This window comes from Thamnophis sirtalis, unplaced genomic scaffold (genome assembly GCF_051295495.1).
Source record: "Thamnophis sirtalis isolate CommonGarterSnake01/CBP01778 unplaced genomic scaffold, rThaSir2_p1.2 scaffold_1, whole genome shotgun sequence".
Classification (NCBI taxonomy): Eukaryota; Metazoa; Chordata; class Lepidosauria; order Squamata; family Natricidae; genus Thamnophis; species Thamnophis sirtalis.
The window spans coordinates 49,186,258-49,197,799 of NW_028261381.1; the positions used below are offsets into that span (position 1 = coordinate 49,186,258).

At 34.5% G+C, this 11,542-nt stretch overlaps 1 protein-coding gene across 3 annotated transcripts in view; it reads right to left on the bottom strand.

Annotated features, from left to right (window-relative positions):
* The window catches only part of LOC106546928 (kalirin), a 95,861-nt gene that overhangs the window by 72,804 nt on the left and 11,515 nt on the right, over positions 1–11,542 (bottom strand). The window lies entirely within an intron of this gene.

An 11,542-nucleotide genomic window follows, 5' to 3' on the forward strand; every position in this document is an offset into this window, starting at 1 on the left:
TGTGAAAAATTGTCATAAGTAATTTTTTTCAGTGCTATTGTAATAAATGGTCACTAAGCGAACAGTTGTACGTTGAGGACTACCTATATGTAGTGGAATGGCTAGTGCATGAGAATATCATAGTGTAAAAATGCCTTTTATGAAAAAAAGTTTAGAGTGATGGTTCATATTCTAAAGAAAGTCCAAATGAGATATTACTGAAAATTTCAGATGAATTTTGAGAATCTTCTTCTATTTCTTCAACAATCAAAACTGTTAAGAACTTTTTAATAATTGTTGGTTATTACTGATATTCTGTGTTCTAAACATCGTAGTTTCAATGTTTGCTTGAAAACCAAGCCAAGCACACTTCGTACACACACTAAGCACTAAAAAGTACCCAAATGACATAGCTGAAAGATAGCTGAACACTATTAAAGCTTTTCTTAGATAAACTTTGTGTCAAGGAACTTTAATCTACAATGGTTGCATTACAGAATATTTAAGAACTTTGATGAAATAATTTATGTCAGATAAGCACCCATCCATTATGAACATTTCAGAAAAGCATCTGAAATGAAAAGGTTAAGTAAGGTTAGGCATTTTCTGTGCATTCAAAGCTCTGGTTATTTCTATTAACAATTGAGATTTCATATCCTGGAATAAGAAAATATTTCATTTCCAGTTAATTTAATGCAAGACACTCATTTTTTTTCTTCCCAAGGTACCACTCCCGGCTTCTCTTACTGTGTAGAAAGAAGGAATGCACAAAGGTCAAAGGGGCTGACCCAGATCACCCAGGATCTCATTAAGATGAGAATAGGCCAACATCATAAAATCCATAACCTCCAAAATCCTGTGAGGATATTATTGAATATGTGACATACAACTATACATGCTTAATGGCAGTTCAAAGTTTAAAGTTAGAACAATTCCAAACTTAAACTTCAGGTAGGAATGTATAAGTTCCATTAAAGTTTGGCCAGATATCTGTGACTGACAATTGCTAAAGGGAATATGTGGACCACCTAGAACAGGGGTGTCAAACTCGATCATTGAGGACTGCAATAGGGTTGTTTGACTTTGAGGGGCCAGGGTGGGCATGGCCAGCTCACCGTCACTTGTGTCAGGGGTGTCTGTGGTTGTCCGAGCACTTTGTCAGTGAAAATAAGCTCCAGAGTTCCATTTTCGGCTGTGATCGCCTCCTGCAACGCTCCGTCAGCAAAAATGGAGCTCCGTTTTCATTGGTAGAGTCACCACAGGCCAGTCCTTTGCTGTTTCCAGGACGGCCCTGCGGGCCAGATCTAAGCATTCCATGGGCAGGATCCGGCCACCAGGCCTTCAGTTTGACACCCCTGACCTAGAGTCTAAGATTACTTTTTGAAAAGTCAATTAGACTGATCCTTAATGCTAAAATGCTCATAACAAGAGAGTTCCTGATTCCAAAGGGACTTAAATACCTTCCAAGAGCTTCTGCCTCTCAAAGCAGAGAGCACCAAGGGCGCCTCATAAAAATAAAAGCCAGCCCTCCCACGCAGAAGCAACCCATCAATTCAGCATATGTCTCCCAAAATACAGAAAAATCTGATAGGAATAAAAAGAGTTCCTGTCCTGAATTCTCTAATTTATTAACTGAGGCTTAGTTATGCTCCAATGGAGATTCCAGCAGTCTTGTGGGGTGTGTGTGTGTGTTGTTCTGTAGCTATGCTTGAGCTCCATGGCTTAACAAAGAGCTCTAACAGAGTTCTGGAAAGATATGAAAAGGAATGGAAAAGGCCCAAAATGCTGTGAAACAACACAGCATGGAGGAAAGACACAGATGGCACATCTGCCGTCAATAAACAGCAACAAAATTACAGATGGGGGGGAGGAGGTCAAAGGCAAACAAGTACAGTACAGCAGCAGCAGAAAGGGGTGTAAGCAACTTTGAGTTGTCTTGTCCTGAATTGAGTTTGCTGAACAATGATATTTTTGAAGATAAATTCATGTGTAATTAGACCTGCTTCAGGCATCGTGGTTACCCATAGTTTGTTGAATAAAACATTGGCTGGTATCATGCTAACTCATAGAGAAATAAACTGTATTTTGCCTCAGCACATTGTTTGACTAAAGCAAAATCAAGGATATATAAAGAACCCACCACCTACTATTATGTTTTTCACTCCCCAAACCCTTTGAAGCAATATGAAGGCAGCCCACAATCTTCTGCTGCTTCAAAAGTAAGCAGAAATCACTGCCCAGGGTTTCAGAAATAATAAAATAAAATAATAAATAAATAAATCTTCCATTCCATATCAAAGGGGAAAAACCCAAGATCAAAGAAAACCTTATAACTTTTCCACAAGGAAAACAGTAATTGACTAAACTCCTGTGAATTTTACCTGCTCACTTCTGTTTCAGCTACTGACAAATCATGCCCATCCAGAGTCACTAAGTAAGATGGGCAGATATACAAATGTAATTAAATAAATAAGGCAAGTTTCATTTGATGGCTTTAACCCAGGAACCAGGAAAAAGAGTGAGAGAAAAGCTTTTTCCAATGGGTGTCTTAAAAAAACAAAAGCCAAATCAGTTTTTCAACAGTTTAACTTTAATGCTATTACACTGAAAGAAAATTGATTTAGCTGGCACTTCTAATACTGAAGTACATTATGGATCTGCTTTCAATGTTTCTGCTTCATGAGAATTCTCATGTAAAAGCATCTTTACTTTTAGCTTCAAAATCCACAAATAATTAAAGACTTCATCAATATATCCATAGATTATTCTGCTTAAGTAAATTTACCTGTACTCTATTTATGGAATAAAATGATAGGCTGGAATAGTCAGGTCTAATGCATTTTCATTTTTACAATGGTGCAGTTCACAAATCTAAGGCATAAACTGTCTATTTCAGGAGGGACAGAAACTGTAAACTTCCAAATATATATATATATAGACCTGAAATAGAAATAGACTAAATATAAAAACAACTTTTTAGAACTTGACAGTTTGCGAACCTGCAATTACTTCGACCGAGAAAGAAATAGAAAGCTTGCTTGAGTCTAATGTTTGGGTTCCTCCGTCCAGGTTGTCTAAGTCAATAAGAAGTTTTACCGTCAAAGCATTACTGTAAAAGAATTTCCTGGCCTAGTAAATCCAGAGAATGTAATTATAGGATTAACATGAAAGATTTCTTCTTCTTTTTTAACTGACTAGGCAGCCCTCACTAAAACACAGTATTCATCTGCAACAGTTGTTTTGACTTGGGTCTTTGTTTTAGCAAGCAAACAGATCCAAAAGAACATTGTCAAAACAGCATACAGCAAAATATGCAAACACTCTGTACTTTGCATTCAAGAAAGGAATTTGTTTTGCACATTTTAGAAAATTAAAAGTCTAGGAGATAGACTAATACTAAAATGGAAAGACAATCAACTTGATCTAGATGCAAGTATCTCATGAATTTTCATCGGTCTGCTCCAATGATGGTGGTTCATTTCTACAATTAAATTCATAACATAGCACTTTTTTGTTTTGTCAGCATTTGTTGAAGTGCAGGGATCCGCTTAAAATGTTGTACCATAAATCAAAGTTTACAAATCAGACTAACTGCTCTAATATAAGATACTAAATCACAACCAAACAGGCCAATCATGATATACAAACACTGCCATTTACTTTTGTAAAATTAGTAATGTTTAGCAAAAAAAAAAAAGTCCTTAATTACAAATATTTGTTATCTGAGACTAAATCTGTTGTCAGGCAAAAGACAAGATAGCAGTTGAGCAGAACAGCAAAGATGTCACCGTATTTCAATATCTTCAGTGAAGCAGAAGAGGTGTGAAAAATGTTAAGGTTACAGAAACAATCAAGAAAGTCTTCTTATATATTCCAAATACACAGCAGTCTTGTTGTTTCTTAAATCAGTGAAATTAAAAAAAAAGAGTTGAATATTATACAGCACATTAGGTCTGGTGGTATATTTCTTCCTTCTATTAAGTTTTGTGTCTTGTATGTTGTATTACAGAAAAAAACCCACACCCAGAGATCCCAAATGTCATCCGTGCTTTTATGGACTATATTGTGGTATTTGTGTTTGTGTGCCTTCAATCTATTTGAATAAGAATTCAGATTAAGATACAAAGTGCAACCCTCCTTCAGGATTTAAAGAATTGCTCTTGGAAAGCAGTTCTGAGACACATTACAAAATCAGTAAACAATAGAGAGAAGCTTTGAAGATTGCAAACTTTTGTAGTAAACAATGTCTGGTGAGAAAGGGACAAGCATTGTTTTTGGCAACCGCAGCCTACATTCTTTTCTTTGATTACAGTTTTTCCATAGTGAGGAGGACAATAATGAAATATTATCAAAGAGGGCAAGGTCAGCACTGTTGCTTTGCAAAGATGAAGCAAAGACTCCACATTTTTAAAAAGTTATTTGCCACCAAAACCCTGGCGAAAAATTGCACCTTTGTTTCTCAGATATTTTTCACTAAAATTGACATTGAAGTTTCTAAAACTGTGAGGGCCACACTATATGGATTTGGGAACAAGACATGGAACATGAGTTGATACTGGAAATTCCCAGATTATACAAGGAAATCTTATGCGTAAAGTAATTCAGGAGTATGACTATTTATGAACCTTTATGAACCTATTAACTTCTCTCCTCAGGAAGTTGTTGCATTATGGAGTTAAATTTTGTCATCTCTACTTTCCTATGGTAAACCTCAGCAATGATTAAAAGAACCAAGTACAGAAATTGACCAGTTTTTCCCTCCAATTTCTTTGAAAGAATATTCGCCTGCTGGAAACTATGGAATGAAGGAAAGAATTTGGAGAACTATGTCACCTATGAACAACTATTTGCTCTTATCAACCTGATCTGAAACTAGGAAAAGGCACAGGGAAGGGAATTTACACAACAATTTTGGCCCAGTGTCTTAGAATTATGAGTCACAGGAATACTGCTTCATTTATCCTTTGCTTACCTAACACCACTATCGATCTGCATAACATGATGAAATGAAGTCATTAAGATCAACCAGCTACTGAAAACCAGCCCTTCCCATCCTATTATGAAAAACCTTAATGAAACCAAGGAATGAAAAGCCATGTAATGTGTGGGTTTGTGATTGGGTTTTCCCAGCATACTGTGCTATTAACCATGGTTATTTTACAAACCATAATGGTTGATTCTCATATACTGAGAAATCATGAGCACATGGTGTAATATAATGTCTAAATTTCAGAATGAGACAACTCACCTTGGCCAATTCACCATGGACAATTTGCCACGGCCAACTTGCTGTGGGACAACTCAGCTAAAGACTGTTTAACAATTAAATTATTTCAAATAAATAAAAAAATAATTTAATTTTTGTCATTCATTCACATTTCATTCTGTCCCTTCTTTTGTATCCTTTCTTTAATGATTCCACCATTTATTTGATATTAGTGTACCTCTTGTCCCACAACGAGTTTTCCTGTGGTGAGTTTTCCCGTAGTAAGTTGCTGTGGTGAGTTGGTTGTAGCTATGTCAACTTCATTGTCATAGATCCTCTAAATTTAGCATTTTCCAGCAACATAAACTGTGCTTGCATGGGAAGATGTCTGAATCCAGTCACTTAACAATAGTTTTGTTTATAATTTAAACCATAGTTTGTGGCTTCAAATATTTAGCCAACTGTTATTAAACAAACCATGGCTTAGCAAAATGTATAGAGTACTTTTTCCCCCAAACCCAGGATCAGTTGTGTTGCTAATTCTACAGGATTTTATTATAGTCTCTTTAGGTTTTACCCACAGCTAGTATAGGGCACATGAGTTCAATCTACCATTTCCACATCAGTTTTCATGATATACATTTATTCTTTGCAAAACTTCCAATATGGAAACTGCTCTCATGCATGAGTTGTAATAATTTATCATCAGTCTAAAGACAGAGCTTATTCAGAAGAATGCTTATATGTATCCAACTTCTTCTTTTACACTTGCTTTGAATGGGCTGCTGCTGGACTAAATTATGTAACCATTTTTCCAAAAAGGATATTGCTTAATTCACAATTATAGTAGAAAGGTTGCTCATAACCAAATTTAGGAACCAATAAGTCAAAAAAATGTTCTGCAAAACAATGGGCCATGTTTTAGACTCTTAGCTGCTTGGAGAACCTATGGATAAATGTGACAGCATTAACCACTGCTCCTTTGAACAAACTGGAAATTGGGTAATGTGCATTATTTCCTGCAGAAAAACTTATTGTAAAGCAAAAAGCCCCATATAATGTTGTGTACATTTTTTTATCTTGTTTAAATATAGCAGAATATTTAAGTCTGCTAAAAACATGTATATGTTTTGAATAAATTATACAAAAGAATGGTGTATTCTCATATTGCTAAAGTTTAATTTCAAACTCTAATTCTGCATCAAGGTTGCTCATTCGCTTCTGATTTTATTATGTAAATCAGCAAAACCTGACTTAGGCAAGGTCTTTTAAGGTTAGCCACATTGCCAGATGTTCCCAAATCTCATCCTTAAACCTTGGATATCTTCCCCAGTTATGAAAATATATTCTTTTACATTAAAAAATTTCACTGCTCCACTAAATTGTAATGATTGTTTCATACAATGTTTTAAACCCAAATGTGGCTTGTTTGGTGTTGGCCTTGTGAAATATGACATGTGAACTCAGCCATCATGGAACAAACTATAATTGCTACATTATATTGAGAAGCAAGATGACCATGCTGACAGTGAAATGGGTGGCATATAAATGTAATAAATAAATAACACCACTTTCCTTCAAGAAATGCTCTGTATGGAAAGTAACATAATTACCAAGCTGACTTGTATTGTAATATGATAAAGATATGCATACAAAGACAAAATTTAAGCTTAGGTTTTACCTTCAGCAACAGATAACAGGTAACACCTGTCATGTTCCAACTCAATCTAGACAACTGATGCAATTTGTTATTTGTGTTAATTTATGTAATTACTGCAATAATGTTTTTTTATATCTTTTGTTAATGGTAACTACCTTTTCCCAAGGGATTCTGCCCATTTTATCCGTTTTTCTAGAAGGGTACAGCACAAAGTCCCAATTTGTGAACATATGAACCAGATGAGACCTTTGTGTTAACCCTAATCTAAAACACCTTACCTCCAAAAGTAGTTCTCTCATTATTGACATTTTGCAAGGCTGTAAAAGCAATTTTATTAAGGTGGGTTTCAATATTACCACCTTTAAGTGTTTCTTGCCCATAAAGCTTTAAAAGATTTAATGGGGTATGGGTGTGTTTGTTACTTTGAGTGAAAGAATTTTCAGACATTTAATTGTATGGGTTATTTTTATGTTTTATATGCCTTCTGGAGTCTAGGTGGTATGAAATGACTGTTGATAAATATATAATAAAATTTTCATCAGTTTACCATCTTTGTATGTTATGTAATTGTATAAATGACAAAAATATGCAAAATTTGTAAATTACATCAAATTGTTTTCATCAACTTTTGGATTTAAAGGAGATACGTTCCTCCTAATAGTCCATCAAACTGAAATTTTACTGCATTGTTATCACTGCAACAAACAGATACATTAAATACAGTAGTTCATTTGCTATCACTTTAGCAAGCAAATTATGATTGCAATTTTGAATCTTCAAGAAGTCATTTTGAAACTGAGAATAATTTTATAAGTTTTTACAAATGTATTCATTTTAGGGCACTTACCATTATTATTCATTCTGAATTTCTTAAAATGGTGTCCATTTATAAAATAAAAAGCCAGTGCTCTAAACTGATCAGCTGAGTAATTGAAAAGTTATTGCTAATCCTGCTTTGATGGTGCAAAAATTCCTACTGGATGCATAGTTAGGATTACTGTACTTCCCATTCTTAGTGGCTCCTAAGCCAAAAAAGTAAAGTAGAGGAGTATACAAAGTCTTTGTGTATTGAACAGTTATAAAAGGACTATGTAAATATACTTTGCCCAAGAAGCTTTTCCTTTGAGGCACAACAAATAGAGCAGAACATTAATTTGTAATTCATTGAGTTAAGTTATCTGAGGTAGAAACGAAGTCCTCCAATGCCTCTGGTTCTAAATAAGTGATAGATTCATTACCTAATCACAAGTCACCCAGTCTATCAATCTCTTAAGAATTCTCAAAATATGTTGCAAATACAACAATAAGGGGTATCTGTATTCCTTAACTTTTATTCTTGGAAATCTGTGACTTTTCCCAGTGCACAGAGAAGCTACTACAATGAAAAATGATTGCACTAATTAGTTTGCCCTAATGCACATTTGACAATTGTTGATTTTTACAATACAATAGCAGAATTGGAAGGGACCTTTGAGGTCTTCTAGTCCAACCCCCTGCCTAGGCAGGAAACCCTATACCATTCCAGACAAATGGCTATCCAACATCTTCTTAAAGTGTTGGGGCATTCACAACTTCTGGAGGCAAGTTATTCCACTGATTAATTGATCTAACTGTCAGGAAATTTCTCCTCAGTTCTAAGTTGCTTTTCTCCTTGATTAGTTTCCACCTATTGCTTCTTGTTCTACCCTCAGGTGCCTTGGAGAATAGTTTGACGCTCTCTTCTTTGTGGCAACCCCTGAGATATTGGAACACTATCATGTCTCCCCTAGTCCTTCTTTTCATTAAAGTAGACATACCCAGTTCCTGCAACTGTTCATATGTTTTAGTCTCCAGTCCCCTAAACATGTTAGTTGTTGCTCTTCTCTGCACTCTTTCTAGAGTCTCCACATTTTTTCTACATCGTGACGACCAAAACTGAATGCAGTATTCCAAGTGTGGCCTTACCAAGGCATTATAAAGTGGTATTAACACATCACGTGATCTTGATTCTATCCCTCTGTTTATGTAGCCTAAACTGTGTTGGCTTTTTTGGCAGCTGCTGCACACTGCTGGCTCATATTTAAATGGTTGTCCAGTAGGACTCCAGTTAGTAGGACTGACAGTTACTGCTATTGAGCAAGGTACCACCTATACTGTATCTGTGCGTTTCGTTTTTGTTGCCGAAATGTAGAACCTTACTCTTTTCACCATTGAATTTCATTTTATTAGATAGTGCCCAATGTTCAAGTTTGTCAAGATCCTTCTGTATCTTAAGCCTGACTTCTGGAGTGTTGGCTATTCCTGCCAGCTTGGTGTCGTCTACAAATTTGATGAGTTCCCCATTTATTCCCTCATCCAAATCATTGATGAAGATGTTGAAGAGTACTGGGCCTAAAACAGAGCCTTGGGGTATTCCACTGCATACTTCCCTCCATGTAGATGCAGTTCCATTGAGGACTACATGTTGAGTGTGGTTGGTCAGCCAGTTACGAATCCATCTGGTGGTGATGCTGTCCAATCCACATTCTTCTACTTTATCTAGTAGTAAGTTATAGTCTGCCTTATCAAATGCCTTACTGAAGTCCAAGTAAACTATATGTTTTATATGTTACCATTATTTATAGAAGAGGCCAGGGAGAAGACAAAAATTTCAATCACATCTTCCTCATGTATGAAACAGATTGCATTAATTACCCTCTGATTCAGAATATTGTCAGAACTGTATGTTTCATCTTTATAAGTCATGTCATATATTTCAGCAGTGGAAATATTAAGGCTCAAACTTCTGAACAATCGCTTGACCAATCTTATTTGAACTAATTCAATGATGTTAATACTGTCTCAGCTTGCATTGTTTTCGTTCAAGCAATTCTTCTTCTTTGTTGTTTTCTTTTTTTGCATACTGTTACATTTTCCAAAACTACGTAATAAACTGAAAATGAGGAAAAAATACGCTTACATTTTAATAGCTAAAAATTATATTGTCACTTTACTTTTTAAAATCTACCTACTCTGATTGCCTGTTGTAACCATTATACAGACTGACTTCATATATTGTATTAGGCCACATAATAATTTTACATTTTCCAAAACTATTAAACTGAAAATGAGGAAAAATACGCTTATATTTTAATAGCTAAAAAATTATATTCTGTCACTTTACCTTTTAAAACTCTGATTGCCTGTTATAACCATTATCCAATCCCTCCTTAGTCACAGACTGACTTCATATATTAGGCCACATAATGATTTTATAAACCACAACGATTGAATTTATACATTTCATGTCTACATCAAATAAACCATATTTTGGCTTAACGTAATGTGTGAGTTCAGCCATAACATCATGCACATTTGATGCAGGATGTTTAATGAACTTAGTTCATAGTTGATTGAATGTGAATTGTAAATTTATACCATTTGAGGCACTCAAAATTCAGATAATGTGAGGCTAGCTCATGTGCGGTTGAATATTGTTGCATGCATTACTGAAGTTTTAGACACCGCTAAACGTTGTGGGTACAAAATAGAGAAAAGCAAGATTCCATCAGAAATAAACAATACTATAACAAGTTTAAAAAAGAGGTTTGTTGTTATATTAAAACAAAAATAGTATATTATTTTTGTCCTTTACTGTAATGTTTCATTAACATGCTTATAACATTAAACTAGATTAGCATGCAGCTCATCCTTGAACTACTCCAAAATAATACAGTATTACAACTTTGAAAGTATTAAGCGTTGGAGCTAAATACTAAGTACTGAGAAAATGTTATCTAGATCTGGTTCACACACAAACCATAATGTTTACTCTTATTAATAAAAAATCAAAGTTATATAAAAATAATTACAACATGGAATGTGATAAAGTTGGATTTACATAGATGGGAAAAATTAAGATTTGTGACTAATGGGAAGAATTTCAATTATTAAAATGAATGTATGACCTAGAATGTTATTTCTGTTTTAGATTATACTGATATTGATCAAACAGTGGTTAAAAGATATATCCAAATTTATTTGGCAAAATAAGTATATTTTTTCATAGTTATTTTTTTTAGCATAAAATAGGCTAAAATCTCCATCATACCTTTTCATGGTTCTCTTTCACTAATTGACTTGACAATTCTTCCCCTACCATTTAAAAAAAAGGTACATTGTACCTTACATAGAAACACATACAAGTTCTGTAGTTTGAGAAATAAATACTAAATAAATATTGGTTGCTAAGAAAGGATTTCATTAGCCAGTACATCTTCATATTTTCAGTTGTTTCCTCATAGTTATCATTCAGGAAGCATATGGAAACAAGTCAAACTTGTTCAAAGCTTTTAATCTTTAATACAATTTTCCTGCCATGCAAAGTTTAAGAGCTGTCCATTTGAATATGCATTTACATCTTTATATTAGAATTCAAGTGGAAAATAGAAAATAAGGTTATAAAAGGGAAGTAGGTTAGGCACACCTTATATAATAAATATCTTCAGCTTGGATAACATAACTACTGTGAATACCTAGTTATTATTTGAGAAAAAAGAATTGCTTGTTTCACCTATATTCTTTACTGATGGGATTTTTCATTACTTGATTAAAATAAATTCTCCTTGTCCTAAGACACATTTGAAATTCCATTGGAAAACTTAAAGATACACGATTACATAATTCTCAATAAAACTGCTGGAGAATACTATTAATACTGACGTGCTCATGGCTTTTTG